Source organism: Notamacropus eugenii, chromosome X (assembly GCF_028372415.1).
Source record: "Notamacropus eugenii isolate mMacEug1 chromosome X, mMacEug1.pri_v2, whole genome shotgun sequence".
NCBI classification, from domain to species: domain Eukaryota; kingdom Metazoa; phylum Chordata; class Mammalia; order Diprotodontia; family Macropodidae; genus Notamacropus; species Notamacropus eugenii.
In genome coordinates, this window is record NC_092879.1 from 85,381,106 (window position 1) to 85,404,114 (window position 23,009).

The 23,009-nt window shown below is 38.0% G+C and overlaps 1 pseudogene; it reads right to left on the minus strand.

Moving 5' to 3' along the window:
- The window catches only part of LOC140515475 (WD repeat-containing protein 82 pseudogene), a 445,535-nt pseudogene that overhangs the window by 34,152 nt on the left and 388,374 nt on the right, over positions 1 to 23,009 (minus strand).

Genomic DNA, 23,009 nt, shown 5'->3' on the forward strand with positions numbered 1-23,009 from the left:
TCTCTTTTGCCCACTGTTGCTAAACTCTTTGAAAAGAACATCTACAATAAGTGCCTTTCCTTTCCATTTGCTATCATCTTAACCCCTTACAATTTGGCTTCTAGTCTCATTATTCAACTGAAACTGTCAGTGGTTTCTTAATAACCAAATCTAATGGCTCCTTCTCAGTCCTCATTCTTCTTGATCTCTCAACAACTTTTGACAGTGATGATCACCTTCTTCTCCTTGATGATCTCTTTTCTCTGGGCTTTCTGATACCAGTCTTTCCTGACTCTCGTCCTATCAGACCTCTCTTTCTCAGACTCCTTGGCTGAATCATCATCCAGATCACACCCTCTAACCATAGACTGCCTGGGCCTTCTTCTCCTCTCCCTCCATACTGCTCACCTGCTGATCTCACCAGCATCCATGGATTTAAATACCATCTCGAAGATGATGACTCTCCAGTCTGCCTATCTTCTTATAATGTCTATGCTGACCTTCAATAACACATCTACAACTGCTTACCAGACATCTTAAACTGGATGCCCTGTAAACATTTTAGGATGTCCTGTAAACATTTTAAAGTCAACATGTTCAGAATTGAGCTTATTGACCTTTCCTCCTTCCACCCTCCCAGTCCTACCTTCCATTTTACTGTAGAGGGCGACACCATCCTCCCAGTTCCTCAGGCTTGCCACTTTGGTGTCATCTTTGACTCCTCACTGTTTCTCACTCTCCAATATCCACTCTATAATGAAAGTTGTTGATTTCACCCTTGCAATGTCCCTCAAATAGGTCCCTTTCTCCCTTATTGCAAGAGTTTGCTGATAGGTGTGACTGCTTCAAATCTCTCCCCACTCCAACCCATCTTCCACTGGGCCACCAAAGTGATTTTCCTAAATCTTCCTAAAACCACATCACTCCCAACCCCTGCCCCCACATTCGTTAAAGTCCAATTATTCTCAATTGCCTCTAGGATCAAATACAAAATTCTCTTTGGCATTCAAAGCCCTTCATAACCTAACCCCCTTCTTCTACAAACAAGACACTCCATCTCTGAGTACCAATAATTTTCACTAGCTATCCTCCATGTCTGGAATACTTTCTATCCTCAACTTCATCTACTTCAAATCCCAACTAAAACTTCACCTTCTACAGGAAGCTTTTACCAACCTTTCTGGATGTTAGTGCCTTCTTTCTTTTAATTCTTCCCTACTTATCCTGTACATAGCTTGTTTGTATAGATTTGTTTGCTTGTTGTCTCCCCCATTACACTGTGGGCCCCTTGAGATCAGGTACTGTCTTTTGCCTGTTTTTATATTTCCAGTACTTAGCACTGTGCCTGATACATAGTAGGTACTTAACAAATGCTTACTGACTGACTGACTGACCTATGCACCTATATAACCATAATGAGCTCAATGAGTTCAGTTCACCAGTTTTGGCCAACCACATGCCAGGATTCGAATCTAAGTGTTATATACTGCTGTATAAGATAGCTGAGATGCTGTGATCTTTGGAAAGATCTTGGAGAATAGAAGAGGTACTACAGGACTGGAGATAGCTGTGTCCTGATTTCTAAGAAAGGGGAGTCTAACTATAATACAGGTTTGGGAAGGAAAATTGGTTACAAGAACCAAGGAAAATAAGATTAGTAATCCTGGAGAAGAGCATTCTTATGAGGGATGTGATAGCTGTCTTCTAACTAGTGAAGCAGTGGAAGTGAGATTAGATTTCTTTTCTGGCCTAAGAGAAGAGCCACAAGCAATGATTAGTTGTTGCAGCAAAGCAGATTTGTCCATGATGCAAAGAAAAACCTCCTCTCAATCTGTCAATGACAGTCACCCAAAAGGGGAATGGATCTCCTTGGGAGGGAGTAGATTGTTCTCTTTAACTGGAGGTCTTCCAGCGGAGCCTAGAGGAGCACTGATTGACTGTGTTGTAGAAACAATTCTTGCTCAGCCAGGGGTTGAACTAGGCAATCTTTGCTACCTCTTCCATTTCTAAAATTCTGCGATGCACCAGCTGTTCTCTCTTTCTTCTTGTATCTAAGTCTTTGTTCCCTACTGCCCCCCAACACTCTTAATTCCTGAGACTAATAGAAAAGGAAGGCAAGGCGGAGTCTCTGAAGACAACACTTAAGGGGCAGGATGTGGAAGATGAATCAGTGAAAGACATGCATTAAGAGAGGTCAGACAGGTTGGTTAAGAACTAGGAGAAGGCAAAGAACTGATGGAGTCTGAATGAAGATTGAAGCATACTTTTTATTAACTTTATTTTTGTTTGTTTTTTATCTGTCTTTTTTTTTTTACAAGAAGACCAGTTTGGAAATAAGTTTTGCATGACTGCACATACATAAGCTATATCAAATTGCTTGCCTTGTCAATGGGGGAATAGGAGAAGAAGGGAGGGAGAGAATTTGGACCTCAATTTTTTAAAATGAATGTTAAAATTGTTTTTTACATGTAATTGGGGAAAAATAAAATATTAAATAGAGATGAATGAAAAAGAACTGGGATGACAGAGAAGCCAAGGTAAGAAATAGTATCAAGAAGGCAATAGTGGTTTACCAGTGCTTAATGATGTACAGAGGTCAAGGGGGATGAGGGTTGAGAAAAATACAATAATATTTGAGAGTACACAATGATAAGATTTACAATTGGAAGAGACCTCAGAAGTCATCTATTTTCAACTTGCTCATTTTATGAATGCGGTAAAAGATCTAGGAAGGTTATATAAGTTTCCTGAGGATGTACAGATAATAGAAATCAGAGACAAGATTTGAATCCAGGTTCTCCCAAGAGATCCTAGGCAACTTGGAACAGTTTCATTAGCCTGGTCTGCTTTTTTCTCAGTTCTTATAATTCCTACAGAAGTCCTTATTCTTACTCTTTCTTGCATATTTAATACTTTACATTATACAAAAGCGTCTACTTATTAACACTAACGTTCAAAGTGGACAAAACATTCTTAGTCTCAAAATTAATTTATAGGTCTTCCGAGATGCTATCACAAAAAGTGATGTCAATGGTCAGAGTTAGGGGTTGGTACTGAGCTCCCAAATAGAGCTGTTCAAAATGTGTACGATTTGTTTTTATACCGTATTTTTAAAAAATCCTCTTTGTCTGCAAATGCGTTCCTCTGAGATCATTATATCTTCCATTAGAAATTCTTAGATTCTGATCTTGTTACAAATAACATTTCTGATATCCCTGAAGAGAAAAAGGCCGTGGTGTAATTTGAGAAAGGGAAAAAAACCAGAGAGATAAAACGCAGTTAATGAAGTAATTTGGAAACAATTTCCTTTAAATGTCATTACTAATGTTTTGTCATTTATGCATCTTCACAGCAACATCTACAGAAACAAATACCTCTCTCTATTTTCTTTCCAAATTACTTTTCCTTGAAAGCTGGATAATCCATGGAGTTTGTACTTTAAATGATCCTAGACTTGCGTCCTATTCCTACCCTGAAAGAGAAGGGGTTAGCCAGAGAACCTTTACCCCACTATGTGTACTACCAACTCAAGGAACTACTCTAAAGCTTCTCCAAACCAGAAGAAAAAGGTATCAGGCAAAACTGAATTTTATAAAATATTAATGAAGGAGAGATGACAGCCCCTCTGTATCACTGAACACTTTATCAGCGATACTGATAAAGTTCCACTTGCCTTAGACTTTCAAAGTACAAATCACAGAATTGGCACAGTGGTAAGGTATCCTTGTGGCAGAGTGGGGGACTTCGGCAACTTGCCCATGTGCTGGGAGCTTCTCTCCATTAAAAGCAGGGCTGCTAATATACTCTCTGACACCTTTAATTCTCAGAATGATGAGGAACAGTAAGGAGAAATGTTCAGGTGGACTTAATCTGAACATGGAAAAACTGGTCAGTGAGTTTAAAGTAACAGCAACCTCTGGAAACTGATAAAGGTATCTTCAAATTCATAAAAGGCTAAGGAAAAGAATGCAGAGAATAGTCAGATGTGTACTCTAGACTTCAAGAATGGAGAGTTCAAACATTTAGGAGAAAGTAGGTAAGATCCTCAGGCCTGAGACTCTCCAAATGGAAGATGACTCCAAGTGGACAGGAAGCCATAAACAATGAAATGCTAATAACACTGTACCACCACAAATGATCCTAATGGAGAATTAAAGAAAAAGATCTAAAGAAAATAATGTGGTTGCATAGGGAACTCTCTTATGAGCTCCCAGACAAAAGAGATGAGAGGCACATAACCAAGGCGGAAGAACAAAGATGGCCACAGTTCTGTAAGAATAATGTACGTTAAGAAAATACCATCTGTCCTCTTAGAATTGTCTTTTCAATTATCTTAATCTTATTAGAAGCAGTTAGGTGGCACAGTGGAGAGTGTGCTGTGCCTGAAGTTGGAAGGACATGAATTCAAATCCAGCCTCAGATACTAACTGTATGACCTTAGGCAAGTCACTTAAGCTCTGCCTGCCTCAGTTTGTTCAACTGTAAAATGGGAACAATAACATCACCTACATCCCAAGGTTGCTATGAGGATAAAATGAGGCACATGGTGCTCAACACTGTGCTGGGCAAATAGTAGGCACTATATAAATACTAGTTATCACTATTGTTACAATAATAACTATTATTTAATTTGTAAAAATATTTGTGTTTTGTTCTCATGTTTCCAAAGAGATTGTTCATCTGGAGGCACCTGAGTGACATGAGTCATGGAAGAGTACCTGGAGCAGGAGACAGGCTGGCAACCTGCTGTCAAAGACCTTTTTCAGCTCATAGAACTAGCTGGGAGGTGGAGATATGTCTCAGTGAGGAAGTAAGAACTTAGAAACAAACAAGGGATATGAACTTTGAAACATGAAAAGAAGGAAGTCTATTGCTGTTATGCAGAAGGATGAGCTATAATGTAAAAGAGTGAACAACAGGGCTGAAATGACTGGCACTGTACAAGCCAACATTTTCTTATCAATGACATGAATGAAGTTGTGGATGTCATGCTTATCAAATCTGATGATGTTTTTGATGATGACATAGTGCCTGGAAGTATAGTTAATCAACTGGGTGCCAGAATAAGAAGTTTTAAATCTCTTCAGGCTAGAAAAACAGATCGAACTTAAGGAGAAGAAACGCAATTACGATAAATGTAAAACCCCATTTTTAGGGTAAAAAAGCCAGCTATACAACTATAGGACTGATTTTAACAGCAGTTCATGTGAAAAAAGACATAGAGATTTAAGATTAGCAACTAAATAGCCTAAAACCAATGTGAAAAGTAATTATGCTTTCTTTCAGGACCACCTATAAATATAAATCCATTCAGAAAGAGAGAACATCCCAACCTGTGATTTCATCAATGCAAGTAACCCCAGATGAGGAGAATTTCTCTATCCAATGCTGATTAACGACAGCCTTATGCAATTTTTAGTCTTAGAGACTAGGCAGTACATGTTGGAAGCCATCCTAAAGTCAGGGCTTTCTGACTTTAAGGTGGGCCTTCATTCCACTATGCAGTGCTGCTTCCTATTAATACTGGAATAGACTGTAATAGTGGTTGCCTTTCACTGCAAACAGTCTTTTCATTATATCTATGGATTTCAGATAACCCGTTTCCCCAAAGTACAGAAATGTTCAATGTCCCAGTGGGAACCAATTTAGCATAATTTGGATTTGTAAGTTAGAAACTAGACAACTATATCAGAATGTTTTGTTTTGTTTTGTTTTTATTTTGTAGAAAATAACCATGATTTTATGGTTGTGGTTTCCTGATACAAAAATAAAAGTGAAACAATCAGGATTCAAAATGATTGGGATGGGCTACAAACAAAAAAAATTATCAGAGATTGCATTAAAGTCTTACATTCAGAGGAAAAACAACTGATGGCAATGAGAAGGGAATGGTGGGGACCTGCAGTGCTGGAGAATTCATGTGAAAAAGCCCATTGGTAAAAGATGTGACTAGGAGGGGTTGTGGAAAGATGGGTACATTAATGCATGGCTGTCAGAGCTGTGAATTGACCAGCCATTCTAGAAATCAATTTGGAACTTAACTAAGAAAGCGACAAAAATATCCATACCCTTTCATTCAGGAATCCCACTGATAGCCGTATACCCTAAGGTCAAGAGTAAGAAAGGCTTCATATACACCAAAAATAATCCTAACAACCATTTTTGTAGGAGCAAAGAACTAGAAACAAGGCAGGAACCCATTAATTGGGGAAGAGATAAACTCTAATATGTGAATGTACCAAAATGACAAGATCCTAGATCGTTTGAAGTATCAAAATATAAAGAACTTGCTAATACCATTCTAATTATAATCTTGATCTACAGCTAGGCTCCAGTTCCATCTCCTGCACAAATCCTTCCTTTGTCGTCATCAGTTATTAGAGTTTTCTCCCTTCTCATGTTAAACATTTATTTACTTGTCTACATCTTTATCTACATATAGATAGATGTCTATCTACATATAGATATATGTCTATCTTCATACATATATCTATCTATACATTTCTCTCTCTCTTCCTCTTCTCCCAATAGGATATTTGTAAGGTCATTGACTTATTCTTCACCTTGGTAACACCAGTAACTAGAACAGTACCTTGTATATAATAAACCCCTTGTAGATGTGGTTTAAATTGAATTTTGTTCTCTTGAAGACTAGGGGTCTGCCTGCCATTGATTCTAAAAACCAGTCCATATGCGAAGAGGGCATCAATTGAGAGAGGTGAATGACTATAAGTCCACCTCACACCCAGCAGATGGGCAAAGTTAACAAAAATGAACAAGACATGTTCATTTACAATTTTCTGTCCACAGTTCTGCTTGTTTTCAGCTCCAGGAAACATCATACCCATGTGCTGAGTATCAGTCTTTCTTTGTGTACTGTCTTCCTCCATTAGACAGTAAGTTCCTTGAAGTCAGGAGTTATGTCTTTTTCTTATTTTGTAGACCCATGCTTATTGAAGGAAATAGAAAGGGAGCACACATTTATGAAGCGCCTCCTATCTGCCAGGCACTGTGCAAAGTGCTTTAAAAACAAACAAATATTATCTCATTTGATCCTCCCAGCAACCCTGTGAGACAGGTGCCATTATTATTCTCATTTTACAGTTGAGGAAACTGAGGAAAACTGAGGAAAACTGCCTTGCTCAGGGTCACACAGCTAGAAATTAGGGATTTAGTTCAAATCTGAGGCAGGATTAGAACTCAAGTTTTTCTGACTCTAGAGTTAGGGCTTTATCCACTTTGCCATCAGTTGACTCAGAATTAGTTACATTAATACATTGAAAGTGGAGCTATGGATTAGTCCAGTTACCTTGGAAAGCAATTCGGAAGTATGTCCAATAAGTCATTAAACTGTGCATAACCTCTGACCAAGTGATACCACTGTTCATTGTGTGCCCAAAAGAAATCAAAGAAAAGAGGGAAAGGAACAATTTGTACAATAGTGGTTACAATGTTTCTTACCAAAGTAACAAAAAGCTGGAAACTAAGAGAATTTTTGCCTATTGCAGCATTACTAAATAAGCTGTAGCGTATTACTTAATGGGTCATATTGCACCATAAAAAATTATAAAATCTATCACTTCAGAGGAAATTAGGAAGACTTTAGAGTGATGATCAATGCAATGACAAATCAAAATGTTTTGAAGATCACCGATAAAGTGTGCTAGGTACCTCTTGCCACAGAGGAGAGAGATTCAAAATGCAGAATGGGATTTACATTTTAGGACATGGCCAATATAGAAATTTTTAAAAATTTGACTGCGCATATTTTTATAAGGATTTCCTTTTTATTTTTGCATGTTGGAAGAAAAAACAGGAGAGAGAGAAAATAAATACTTATCATTCAGGGAAAAAAATAATAAAATTGAATTTGGAAAAAAAAAGACAGCTGAGTGGTAGTGGTATACATAAATACATCTGCCAACTAAAGTAACACAAAGAGCATGGAGGAAAAAGGAAATGATTACCCCAAGCTAATTCCTATATAAAAGCAACAGAAGGACCAATGACCACTTCACCACTTGGTCAGCTAGTGGCACCAGCACTTACTGTTTGCTTGCCTCAGACCAATCCATGTGCTTCAAGTTTCATGTGGTTGTGGTGCCATCTTTTACTGCTTCTCAGTCTCCCCTTGGCAGTGATCCCACCAGTAAAGTCATTTGTGTTTTGTAAACCCCTTGCAATCAGGGCCTGTTTTATTCTTTGTACATCTGTCCCAAGATCACAGCACACTGCCTGGCACACAGTAGGTGCCTAATGAATAGTTGTTGAATGATTGAGTACGGTGGGAAATTATGAACAGTAATACTTAAGATGTTAGTGAGAAGCAGTAGAGGTGAAAAACTTTAAAAAATCTCTTGGTGAGAGTCAATGAAGCCAGATTGTCCTGAGAACATTTAAAGATGAAACTGGAAAGAGGACAAATAATGGATACCTCTAACACCCTTAATGAGAGCAGTTTCTGGAATATGTCCAGCCCCAGTGGTGGAGACAGGAAGGAGAAATTGTCTGTGGATGAAAAGGGGTCCAGTAGTGCTATCTGGAATAGATGGAAAGGTCTTGTAGCAAGAAGTCCAAGAGAAAGGGTGGAGATAAGCCCAATATCCCCAAATGACAAGAAAGGAACTAAGTGAAAAGAAAGAAATAAGCATTTATTAAGCACCTACTATGTGTCAGGCACTGTGCTAAGTGCTTTACAAAGATTATCTTATTAAATTGTCACAACAACCCTAAGAGGCAGGCATTATTTTTCCCATTTTACAGTGGAGGTGAGTCAAAAGGAGGTTAAATGACTTTTCCAGGATCACACAGCTGGGAAGTGTTTCAGGCCAGACTTGAACTCAGATCTTCTTGACTTTAGGTCCAACACCCTACTGAATGCACCAATAAGCTGTCTAGGTAAACTAATTTAGCAATAGCTTTGATGTGGTATTGAGTAGTAGGCAGAAAGGGCTGTCCATCACAGTTACTACATTAGATAAAATAAAGGTGGACAAAGATAAAAGAAGGAGATTTGCACCAATTTGGCTGAGGGAGAAGCCATGTCTCAGGGGAGCTCCTTTCCATCATCTCAAAGTAGCCAAAATGCTTCAGATCTTAGAGTAAGGGACAAACAGTAAATAGCCAATTGGTAAGAACTGCTTATGGGAAAGGCATCAGAAAATGATAAACAAGGGAAAATGGGCATCCAATCAAGAAAGTGATCTGATACAATGAATAAACACCAGTGCAAACATCCCTGATGAAAGGGAAAGGATCACAATAAAGCCTCCAAAAGTCCCAGAAATAATAACAGAACAACCACAAGAGGTTCCAGAATGGTTCAGAAGAGTAACAAAAGAATTCAGTGAAAAAAATAAAGATGGAAATTATTATTGTCAATGAAGATATATATATATATATATATATATATATATATATATATATATATATATATATATATATATATATATATATTTTAAAGACAAACAAAAAAGTGATTTTGGAGCAAAATTCAAAGATTCTCTCCAAAAGAATAAACTCTCTAAAAAAAGTTAATTGCTGAATTAGAACCCCCTCAAATGCAGAAGCTGAAGAAAGAATGCCTAAATTAAAACAACAGCACAAAAGTGAAAGAACAGTGAGATCTCTACAAATCAAGGAAACTCAGAGATGTATGAAGATATAATCTAAGGATTCTAGGTGTTCCAGAACATAAGAAGACTTGCTTGGTTTGGGCATCTTCCCAAGGTTAATAAAAGGGCATGAAAAGAAACAAGGGTGAATTCAGTTGGGGAGATAGGATGGTCATGTTAGTGAGATTGACTCGTAGAACTGGCTAACCCCAAAATAAGCAAGGTAAGAATTTTCTGTTTCACATGGCAGCATGAGGCAGTGGGAAAAGTGCTGGAATTCAGGTCCAGGCACCTGAGTTCAAATTCTTTTCCTGTCACCCACTACCCATGTGAAGTTGGGTATGTTACTTAAGTACTCCCAATCTCAGTTTTCTCCTCTCTAAAATGCGGGGGAGTTAGGCTACAAAAAACATCTAAATATGTAATCCTATGCCCATGAGGTAATCCAATCTTCTATTTAGTTCAACTTCTCAAATAGTTATACCACATACCATTTCATCAGTGAAATCATTTGGCCTCACTCAGGTGTATTCATGGAATTAACAGAGCAAGATACCAATGGATTAAATTTATTTTTATGAAATTAGAAAAAAAAACATTATTACTTCTTTGAGAGAGAAAAGAACTTCTGAAGATTTGTTAAGTTGAATTTTTCCTATTTTTGTCTTAGCACATTTCAGTCATGATCACAAGGTAGGCAGCACATTCTTCACAATTACCCCATGAGACTGGGAATACAAGCATTGCTAGCTTCATTTGACAAATGAGGACATTTGATAGGGCAAGGGTCATAGTTAGGACTGGAACCCCAGCCCCCAATCTCCCTGGCCTTCTCACTCCACCCCACTGCTTCAGCCATCTTGCAATCAGTATTCCAAGTCCATTCCTCTAAAATCTTGGGGAGTGCTATCATAGAGAAAATTAAAAATTGAGGGAATAAAACATTTGAAGAAATTTTAACTGGTTTAACATCGCATGGTATGTACAGGAAGCCAGGACTGCTTCTAGAAATGTAATTGCTCCTGAAAGTAACTAAGTGGATACCAGAGAACTCATTGTTTTCTCTTAGGTGTTTAGAGATAGGCAGCTAGCTAGCCTGTATCAGCCTCTGATTAGATCCCTCTAGACTGCCTGCATTTACTTTTTGCTGCAGGTTGTATCTGATGAAAGTAAACTGACCCAGATTGTACTGACATGAGGGAAATGGGGTGCTGGATTATGTCAGGACTTTACCCTATGGCAGTAAAATTTTGATTAATCAGAAACCAAAGAAAGAGAATTTTGAATTTGACTGTTTTCTAGCCCTCCACTTCCATACTTTGCTTTGCAGGAGAAGAAAACAAGAAGCTCATTTATTCAATTCTAGAACCTCTAGGATATGTCCTGCTCTGTGTACACTTCCTTCAAGCTCTAAAATCCTTTAAGTTCATGATCCCAATCTCTTGCACAATTTGGATAGATGAGAAGTTTTAAACCTAGGATCCAAGGGAACCTGTGGAAAGATTTCAGGGTGTCTGTGAACTTGAATGGGAAAAATTGCAGTTCTATTTTTACTAACCATTGGTTTCCATTGTAATGCCATGTATTTTAAGTATTTAAAAATATTCTGAGAAAGCTTCAAAGGCTTTGCCAGACTGCCAAAGGGATCCATAACACAAAAAAAGATTAATAACCCCTAGAATAGATATATTCCTTTACAAAGATAACTGGTGATGAGAATGATGAATCAAAGGTCCTGATAAATCTGAATCAGAGAGAGTCTTACTAAGGCAAGGGAGTGCTGGAATAATTTTCTGAATAGTGACTTAAAGCTAGGAAAAAGTTTTTCTGATTTCTCAATTACCTCAAACTGCATTCCAGTTGAGTGTAATTTTATGGCATGATATAATACACTTCTGAAATATTTCATCTCCTAAAAGAAAAAGAAAGGGTTGCCTTCCTCATTAATTATGGTGAAGCACTTTTTTCAGTATTAAAGATTTTCCCTGGGGCATTTTGCTATACTCAAGTGTTCAATGAAGAGAAAACATTTGAAACTCACTGTATTTGGATGCCAAAAGCTTAGCATGAGACCCAACTAAGCCTGATCAAACCTAAATCTATAGATGAAAGCAGGAAGCCACCATAGAGACGTGAAACAGAACTCTCAGTGTCTCTATAATAATCTATTCTCATCCTTTTTTGACCATGAAGATAATAACTTACACTGGCCTTGAACATAGAAGAATCTGATGTGCTCTAGTGAGAAAATGCAATAAAACAAAATTGTGAGGAAAAGCAGCAGGTGCCTAAAATACATATAGAAGACAGCTGTAATGGAGATACAATTTTAAAGGGATCCATTTGCAAGCTACCTCAAAGACAGAAAGATTCCAAAAGGATGCAAAAGATCATAGAAGGTAATATGACTGTCCTGCATCTCCCACCCACTTCCATCAAGAGGTGGCCACAACACTGCTGGCAACTATTGACTAGTACACTTTCTCATTGCTATAAAATCTTGATAAGAATGCTCTATGCAAAAATTAAGGATATTCTTATGGAAAAATATGAGAAAAACACAGACAGGCTTTTGCAATGACTCCACAGCTGATTATATTTTCCCAGTAATACAAATGAGGATATAGGCTTTCACTGCAGAGAATAAAGAATCCAACTCTATTTATTGTTGGTTGAATACAAAAAAAGCATTTGACAAAACAAAATAAAATGAAACCTTAAAAGTATATTCTCAACATGGTATCTTTCATTCATAGACTAAGACCTTATAAAATTTCATAATAAATGCAACCATAGAGACCACACCATTCAATGGTCTTCTGGGTATCAGTATCAACAGAGTTGTGAAACAAGGAGAATTAAAGTTCCTTACCTCTATCCCATGGGATATCATCCACAAAATTCAAATTGAAGAAGGATTCTGATTATGGCACCTTCTCAAAGAGATCTGTAGACCAAATGAAAGAGATTGGGTTAGCAATCCACACTGAAAAAACACAAGTACAAAGAAGGAATGCTCCTGGAACAGCTAGCAAGATATCTGACTAAGTGGTTGTATCTAAGCAGAGTTCCCATCATGTAAAAAAATGCAGGAACTCACCAAAGTTAAAAAGTAACAAAAACAAGGATGAAGGAGAGAAATTCTCCAAAGGATACATCATGAAAAAAGCAACAAAGATACTGAAAAAAATGAGTAAACAAAAAACATATACTCTGGCATCAGTCTTCTCTACATATACTTTATCTACACCAGCTACATTTTTCTTATCTTTCCTTTCTTCATTAACATTCCCATTTTCTCAAGAAGCAAAGTCAAGAATACAATGTTATAGTTCAAACATGGCAGTTCAATTGTCCTTAATGGCTGAAAAGAGTATGTACACACATAATACATACATGTTTGTGTATGTATGTGCAAATACACCAAAAAACCCCTCTGCCTCCTCCTTGTTGGTTTGGTTTGGTTTATTTTGGTGCTCCTTCTAGTTTCATCCTAAAATGTTGTCAGGATGACTGTTCATTTGAGTTTTTCACCAAGGATTATTGAAACTAATGTCTCTCTGCATTATTCTTTTTTACCATTTCATAAATTTATATTGCTTAGAATATAACACTGTCTGTCTCCAAAAACATATTACACATGAGTTGAGAGGTAAACTGGTCCAAGACACAAAAGGGAGCCATTTAAAGCTTCTATGCAGATCAGTATTGGGACTGGGTCTGAATGACTGCCTGGAGAAAGGGAAGGGAAAGGAAGCTGTTGGTCATGGCAAGTACTAAATAATATCAGAAAACATAAAACTGTGAGAACTATACTTGAATCAATTGTTTACACATAAAGATGGACCAACAACTTGTTCAAGCAAAAAGGTCAAAATTAACACAAATCCAAAAGAGAAGAAAAATGAGAAAATCTAGGTGGGATGCTATGAAATCAACTCTAATTTGACATATATTTTTTTAAGATGATGCCAAGAATTAGGAAATGGAGGAAAGGATATTGACTAATTATTACATAGAGTCATTTAATTGATGTAAATCAATTACCATATTAAGGAGGCCAAGAGTCTAAAAACCAGCTTAGATAGTAAACACTTACTTGTTAAGCGGAAGAGACATAGCAACTAGGGACATGACTATTTTAGAATATAAAGTATTTTTTAAAATTTATGGAGAAAGATGATAGAATACAATAAGCTATATCATCTCACAAAACAACAAGAGAAAGATCAGTTTAACAAAACTTCAGTGACTCAGGTAAGTAAAGTCAGCATGAGGTCATTTAAGATGAAAACTGGAAGGAGACAATGGACAAAAGAAAGATGAAACAAATCTAAAACACTTTTACAAAAAAAGTCTTTTTAGCATCAAGGAGAGTGGAGCCAAAGCATATGAACTCTACTAGCAACACAGTTCCAGATGTGCTTATGGAGGGTATATAAGCAGCACCAAAGAGAACAAAGGTGGGAAAAGCAGGTAGATTACACAAAGGTCTATGGTAAAAACACAATAATTTTGAGGAATTGAGGAATGAATTCTCAAGGCACATGAAGGAGGGCACAGGACAAAGACACAGATATGTGGTGGCCCTCATTAATACCAAAAGAAAATAAGCAACTAAGAAGGCATCAATATTGACCCACAAGGCTATTTCCCCATCTATTTGACATTTTAATAAAAATAATACACAGACACAGACACAAACACTTTGAAGACTTTCTTGAAGAGGATGAGAATAGAATAGGTAGGCTATTGAAAACTGTTTTTTGTTTTAGTGTACCATACTAACCCTGAAAGGACTAGATTTAAGGGGGTTTAAATGACTTGCCAAGGCCCAAAACAAGCGCCAGACCCTGGATGCAAACCTGGGTCTTCCGAACTCTTACAAGTCTCACTAAGATTCAGTCCACAGCATCACGTTGTTGTCACATTTCAGTTTCCTTTTTTCCTATTAAATGTATTTTTCTTTAAAAGTTGCTGTACTGATCATCTTTCTTTTATATTTTGGTAATCCCCTGCTATATCCCTCTACCAGCTGCATTGAACTCAATCTTAAAGGAAAACAGTAAAAATAGCTGATACATTGACCACGTGGGACAGTGTAGGCAATACTCTGCTTAGTTGCTCCCTCACCTGTTAGCCAAGAGGAGGGAGGCGTATTGGACCATCTATTCTCTAGAATCTAAACCAGTCAGTACAATTTCTTTACTCTTAAGTTTTCTGGACTACTGTCTGCAGTTTCATGGAACTGTTTTTCCTTCCTTGCCACAATTCTATTACATGAGCAATCATCAGGAAAAAAAAATGAAAATTGAAATCTATAATCATCCATTTCAAATCTAGGTAGGAAAGGATAGAATTTAGCCATTTTTCTGGATATATATACTTATACTTCCACAAAAGCTACATAACTGGCCCTGTAATACCTCCCCGCCAGCCTAAGACAACAATCATACTAGAGAATTTATAAATTCCCCTTAATAACACATCTTAGACTATAAAGCTACTCCTTACCACATGCCTTGCGTGTAATTATTACACATTCACACGAACTGAAAAAAGTGGGTACAAATTAATTTCATTCGACTCTAAGAGATACACAAAAAAAATCACGTATTGTATTTCAAAAAATTTTAATTAAATCTAGATAATGGAAAAATAGGGTATGCCGGCAGTTTTAATTGAAAGCTCACCAGCTGGAGAACACCAACATGGAAAAACAATCAAGAAAGCACCGAGCTATAAATTATAGAGTTAAATAACCCTACATTTCCTTCAATTTCTAGGTCTCAGGCTCCTATGACATACACAAGTGTTCAAGTACCCACTGTCTGAGAGGGGAGTTTTTAATAAGGAAGTTGTTTATGTGCTTCAATTGTCTCTTACTCTTTATGAGCCCTTAGGGGTTTGACAAAGATACTGGAGCAGTTTGCCATTCCCCTCTCCAGTGGATTAAAGCAAACAGAGGTGAAGTGACTTGCCCAGGATCACACAGCTAGTGAGTGCCTGAGGCCAGGTTTGAAATCAGGTCTTCTTGACTACAGGCGCAGGGCTCTATCTACTGAGCCACCCGGCTGCCTCCTAATAAGGAAGTACTAGTGTATAAAAGCATTGAGGAATTGGCAATGCCCAGGAAATGCTGAACTTCAGGCATACATAATGACTCTTCAATTTAGTCAGTTTTTAGTTGTGTCTGACTCTTTGTGACCCCAGTTGGGGTTTTCTTGGAAAAGAAACTGGAGTGATTTGCCATTTCCTTCTCCAGCTCGTTTTATAGGAAAAGAGGGTTAGATTTGAACTCAGGAAGATGAGTCTTCCTGACTCCAGGTCTGGAGCTCTATCCACTGAGCCACTTTGCTGCCCCATACGCAATCACTACAACAGTATAATTGGAAAGCACCACCACGTTGAAAAGGAAAACTGGAAAGCTACAAAGAACAAAGATGGTCTCAGAGAAGAAATAAATAAAAAAAACAAACCTTCCCTTAATCCTTTGCAAATATAGGGGTCTACTGGTGTGGAACATTGCATACACTGTCAATTTTGTTGATGTATTGATTGGTTTTATTGTTTTTGTCATTGTAGTTTTTCTGTTCTCCTCTGAGTCCTTGGGAAGGGGGAAGGAGAGAGCTAGCGTAGGAAAGTAAGGCAATGTAAATACAAAAGTTATTAATAAATGTTTATTGTAAAAATCTTATTTTAGAATGGTTAATATTTGACAGGATATGTTAATTTTCCTTCTTTTTAATGATAGGTTTTTATTGATACCTTCTGTTTTTACATTGCCTATACCCACCTCCCTCCTTTATCTCAAAGAAGCATCCCTTAAAACAGTGGATCTTAAGCTTTTCTGTGTTGTGGACCCCTTTGGCAATCTGGTGAGGCCTATGGAGAACTCAGAAAAATAGCTTTAAATGAATAAAATGAGTGGATTACAAAAGCCACCAATTATATTGAAATAGAATTATCATCCAAATACATATTTAAAAAAAGTTTATAGACTCTAGGTTAGGAACCTCTTAACAATGAACATTTTAAAGAAAAAAGAAGTGAAAAAAGCTTCAGCAGAACTCTTCCATGCATTACAAAGAATTTACATGATAGTGAATATTCCATGCTCATGTACTGTCCCCCCGCCAATCTCTGCATCTCTCCTCTGGGGCCAAGCTTGTTCTTTGTAAGTGTGCAACATTCATTCTTGACTCTTACTGGGGACATTGTCATTTCCATTTATCTTGTTGTAATCACTGCTTATTCTAACAGCTGAGTAATATTCCATCACATTCCTATACCACATTTTATTTCACCATTTCCCAATAGATGGGCATCTATTTTGTTTCCAGTTCTTTGCTATAAATATTTTGGTGTGCGTGGGGCTTTTTATTTTGTCAATGACCTCTTTGCTGTGTATACCTAGGAGCAGAATTTCTGTAACAAGGAGTAAGGACATTTTAATCACTTTACTTAAATCATTCCAAAGTGTTTTCTAGGATGTATGTATTAAGTCACAGCTCCACCAATAATGCATTAGTGTAGAGGTGCCAAACTTGTGGCCCCTATTGCAAGAGGCCTGCAAAACTCTGACGTGTTGCTCAAACCAGATTAAAATGTAACTGGTAAGTACTTGACAAAATAAATAAAAATATAACATAGATAATGGTAATTTGTGGCTTTCTAAGTCAATATGCAGGCCGCAGGAATGTTTCTATTTGATTCTGATACTGTTGCATTAGTATATCTGTCTTTCCACAACCCATCCAACATTGACTATTTCTATCTTTTGACATTTTTGCCAATTTGCTGGGTGTGAGGTAAAATCTTTGGCCTGTTTTAATTTGCATGTCTAATTATTAGTGATTAGAAATATTCTTTCATGAAATGGTTAGTAATTTGTAGTTCTTCTTTTGAGAACTGTTTGTTCACATACCCTGATCACTTATCCATCAGGAAATGGCTTTTGGTGTTACACCTCCCCCATGTATGTGTGTATACATGTATATGTATATGTATATGTAGAATTATTGAGGTCTACATATAAATATACACACATCATATATTATGCATATATAATATATATATAATCATATTATACATATCTACCTATCTATCAGCCCTTCTATTAATCATGCAACTCTTGTATCAGGACAGCTTTGGGATTTTAGAAACGTTACATGTCAAGAATGCGTGCTATGATTAGGAAGTCCAGCTTCAGCTGAATCTGGAAAACTCCAGGGCCAGCAACATACAGAGCTTCCTTGGCAGTGTGAACTCAAGACTAGGAATGGGACTGCAGCCTATTTTTTGCCTGCTGTTGTTGGAATCTTCAGATGGCACCAACTTGGTGAAGATGTCTAAGGGCTCAGCGCCACCTTCATAATTCCTTCAGCCCAGCACCTCAGTGGAAAGGGCAATGGATTGAAACAGAATCACTGCTACGTGTGCTTCATGTACTACCGTGATTAATTATCGTTCATCACACGTGGGCCGATAGCGCAGGTCAAGGCAGAGTGCTAAGCAATCTTTTGGGGATATGCTAGAAGTTTTAAACTCCTCATTAAATTTGGCAGAACCACATATCCAATCAATCATGGAATGCAATGGAGCCTTTGGGGTTTTACAGGAAATAAAAAAATGCACTAATACTGGAAAATGGAATGGACGCCATCTTGGAATCACCAAATCAAACTTTTACTAGGGGAACATAAAACATACATTATATGTTCCAGATTCAGTCATCTAACCCCAGCCCCTGCCTCCAATACACCAGGCAAGCAGCCAGAGCGCACTGGTTCTATAAGCACAGGGAGGATTACTGTGTGGTAGGTGTGCTGGAGGAGGGATTCAGACAGCACTAGATACCCACCGAGCTCTCTTCCAACTTAGAGATTCTGCATTCTCTGCCCTGGGTACTAGTCCTGGCTTCAGTACTTCATAACCATATGGTTTGGAGGCAAGTCACTGATTCATATGGACATTCTTTTTTCACTTGTTAAATGGGAGTGATAAGCCTGGGGTCTGCCACTTTTCTAAGGTCGGTATTAGGGTCCAATGAGATAAAGTATGTGAAAGTTCTGGAAAAACTATAAAATTGTGACAAGGGATAATTATTACTATTCACTTAGGAGTTCAGATAATGATGTTGTGAGTCTATTCAAAGTCTGTACAAGAAAAGATGAAACCATTTTAAGGAAGCTTTGTCACTGTTGCTGCTGTTTCAGGTGTGTGTTTGTGTGTGTGTGTGTGTGTGTGTGTGTGTCTGTAGCAGATAAATTCTTAATGAGCTTGTTCTTTTCTGTTTCACAAATCATTCTGTCAGAACTTGCACCCCACTGATAATTTAAAGCTTTAGGGAACAGCCTGAGGTTCAGAGAGCTAAACTGATTTATCTGTGATTATATAGATAGTAAAAGTCCGGGCAATATCTGAACCCATGTCTTCCTAACTCTAAGCTGAGCATACTGACTCTATCCACTGTGCCCTGAAGCCTCTTGGGCCATGGCTCAGATTCTCAGGGAGTTTGCCCAAAGCTTGGTTGACCTCCTAGAGTGTTATCCCAACAATCTGGTTGTATTTGTTTACTTTGGTATTGCTTTAACAAAAATAGGACATTCTAAATAGGTGGCCAGATTGGCTATATGACTTGAAAGCCATATTTTATTAACCAAAGGTTAATTACTGCCACGTTCATGATATGAGGATGGAGATATGTGCTTTATTTCCTACTATCACCAAAATCTTGTGACCCAGTATTTACATAGCATTAATTTACCAGTAGCTCATTTCTTGCTGGCCTTTTAGCTAAACTCAAGTATTAAATCATCAGTCTGGAGACCATAGATGACCTAGCAGATGGACCCAATGAACTAATACAGTCCTTTCCTTTCCTTATGATCATCTCTTCATTTCTTTAAATGTAGAAGATATTTAAACATATGGGCCCCTTTGTGCTTTGGATGAAGCTGCAATCCATCTGATCTGAAACACACCACCACCAAACAAGTTTCAGCTCTTCTCCATGAGCATTGAATATTGAAACAGATGAATAATAAGGGAGATTTTACTCTTCGTGGTGTGTTCAATAGCAAGGGCCCAGAGCGGGGACTTCAGTCAACTTTGTAGTAGTAAAGTATTACCCATTTATTAAAGTGCTCTCCTCAATACTGTCTCTCATCCAACTCAATGCTCATACAAAATAAGCTGTTGAAGCCTACTTACATATGTTAAATAATAGATACATAGAAATCTCATTATGCCATTTAAAGGGGAAACTAATCCCCCTGTCAGTCATGTCCCTTCTAAGGCATTGCCCTTCCTGGATTCTCCTGGGGAAACTTACTGTCACTATTCATACAGGCTAAAACATACTATGGTTAGGGTTAGGCTATAATATGGCCCTATAACCAAGGCAGCTAGGTAGTTCAGTGGATAGAGAGCTGGGCCTAGAGTAAATACAATTCAAAACTGGCCTCAGACACTTACAAGTCACTTAACCTGGGCAAGTCACTTAACCTCTGTTTGCCTTAATCCACTGGAGAAGGAAAAGGCAATCCATTCCAGTATCTTTGCCGGGAAAACCCTGTGGATAATATTGGTATGATATGGTCCACAAGGCTATGAAGAGTCAGACATAAACAAAAAGAACATAACTAAGGCAGGTCATAAGCTCATTCAGCCTAGGCCAACTCCAAGCTTCTTGGGTAATACTAGAGCATAATCTCTTATGCTAACCTGGAAACCCCATGAGGATAAGGGCTGTTCTGTCTTTGTCTCTGCATTTCTAATGTCTAGTACAGTATCTTGCACACAGAGTAATGGAAAAACTGGAATTTAAAAATGCTTGGAAGGGCCAAGCTGTATTGATTGATAGAGTATTTGGTTTTTAGCCATAGAGGAAATTAAATAGGATAACAGGATGGAAATTTTTATTTTAAAGTAAAATTATGATATCTGCTTGGTATTATTTGTATTTAGAATTATACAGATATGAGGAATTATAGTAAATTATATCAAAATTATTTTTCAAATTGTGTCAAGTGACACATGCATTCCTTCAAGTGTATAATAAATGCATGTTGAAAAGAACTGATCTGAGTGCAGAGTCCATGACTTATTACAACTTTGTACCTCTTGGGGGCCTAGCCCAGCACTCTACACACCACAGGTAGTTATTACTAATCATTGTGTATCTTGTATTCGTATCTCATCTAGCAGAATTAGTCCACAGAACAGAGACATCTAAAATTACAAGAAGGAATGTTTCAGTTTAGGTGCCCCTCTGTCTTTAAACAAGTCACCCCAAATGCACAAGCACAGAGAAGAATGCTGGCACAGGACATCAGGAAGTTAATAAAGTCTGACAGAGGAGCTTGACAGAATTTGATAAAGCAATTTTTTAATCACTCTGATGTCTAGAAAGCCCCCAATTAAGATAAGGCAACCACTAACCTCCCCAAAACTGTAACTTTCCTCTTAGGTGTCAAACTCCTGCTCATGTAATGCTTTCCTCAGTTGGAAAATATCATGGCCTTTGGATACAGGTAAGTTCCATTATGTAGAACACTCTATTTAAAGAGAAAAAAATTCCCAAAACCTCTCTAATGAGAATTCATTTTTCTAGGTTGCACTCTGGACTTCTTCCACAAAGTCTTAGAAACTTCTGTTCACACATTGAAAATACCCTCCCCACCATGGACTTTTCCTCTGACTGGCCAGCCATCTCTTCATGACTCTTTAGGATCCCCTCTGGACTTTCTCTACCATCCTCAGTCTTCTTTTACTTTCCTTTTATGTATTGCCTTCTTCCATTAGAATGCACTCTTCTTGAGGGCAAGGACTGTCTTTTTTCTGCTTGTATTTGGACTGTCTCAGCTTAGCACAATGCCTGGCACATAGTAAGCACTTAACAGACTTGCTGACTAGTCAACTGACAGCTACATCAGGTATTCATTATGCCCCACACTACATGATGAAGAAGGCTGGAGGAAATGACTTCTGAGGTCCCTTCTAGTCCTAAGTCAATGCTTCTCTCAATACAATGCCCCTAATATGTCATGATTAGATGACCTAGTTTTCTCAGACTTTTCTACCTTGTGTTTCACTAACTGGAATTCCATCCATTCGTTTCCTTTTCCAGTTTGTAGTACTGTCCCTCATCTGCTGTTTTCCTATGTCTTTTCTCCCCAAACCAGACTGAACTGTTCATTTCTAGAAGAAGATACTTCCATACAAGTTAAGGCAGTGTGCTTGAGCTGACAGTAAAGGAGCACACTGGTGAACATTCAGAGGCAGCTTTGAAAGTAACAGAGGAAGTTTTCATCCCATTGGGTTCTGCAGTTAAGCAAAAATTGTGACCCTCACCCACTCCTTGCATGTATAAACTATTCTGACAAAGACACAAGAAATCATCACTGTTGCCAAGACCCAGGATCTCAGAGCTAGAAGGCCCTGGGAAGACATCAGTTCCAACCCCCCATGAACAAGAAATCCTTCTACAGCAAAATACACCCAACAAACAGTCACCCAGCCTCCACTTGAAGTCTTTCAGGGAGGGAAACCCAAGGACGTAATACATGAGAAGCACTTTGCAAACCTGAATGCACTCTAGAAATGGGAGTTCTTTTTATTTCTAAGGCAGCCCATTCCTCTTTCAGCGAGTTCAAATTGTTAAGAGATTTTCTTCCGGATCTCAAGCCTAAATTTGCCTCTTCCAGTTTCCACTCACGGCTCCTGGTTCTCCCTCATGAGGTCAAACAGAGCAAATGCAATTCCTGTTCCACATAAGAGTCCTCTGAGTACCTGAAGAACATTCTGAAGGCTTCTCTAGCTTTTTCAGAGATCGACATTCGTATGGGCCAATCCTGAAGCATCCCACCATCCTGGATGCTTCCCAGCTTATCGTGGCCTTCTGAAAATGTAGCACTCAGAACTCAACATAATATTCTGGGTGTAGCCTGGGAACAAAGGGACTATTTCCTCCCTCGTTTTAGACATTCTGTCTCTATTAAAGCAGTAAAAGATAATATCAGCTAGTTAGGCTGTTATATCACGCTGGGAGTTCTTGGTGTCTGCTGTTCACTAAAACACAGAAATATTTCTTCAGACTAACTACTATCTAGCCATACCACCTCCAGACTGTACTGCTGGACTTTTATTTTTTTTTAACCCAAATGTGAGTTTACATTACATCATCTTGCTAGATTTAGTCAAACGTTCCAGCCTATAAAATCCCCCTCTGGTATCTAAGGCATCAGTTGTCCACCCTACCTCCTCCTTCAACTTTGTGTCTTCTGACAATGGAAAAAGCATGTGATGTATATCTTTATCTGACTGACTGATAAAAAATATTGAACTACACAGAGACCTAAGATATTCCTCCAGAGGCTTCCTTCAGAGGTATGCAGAAATAGGACCTCCTAC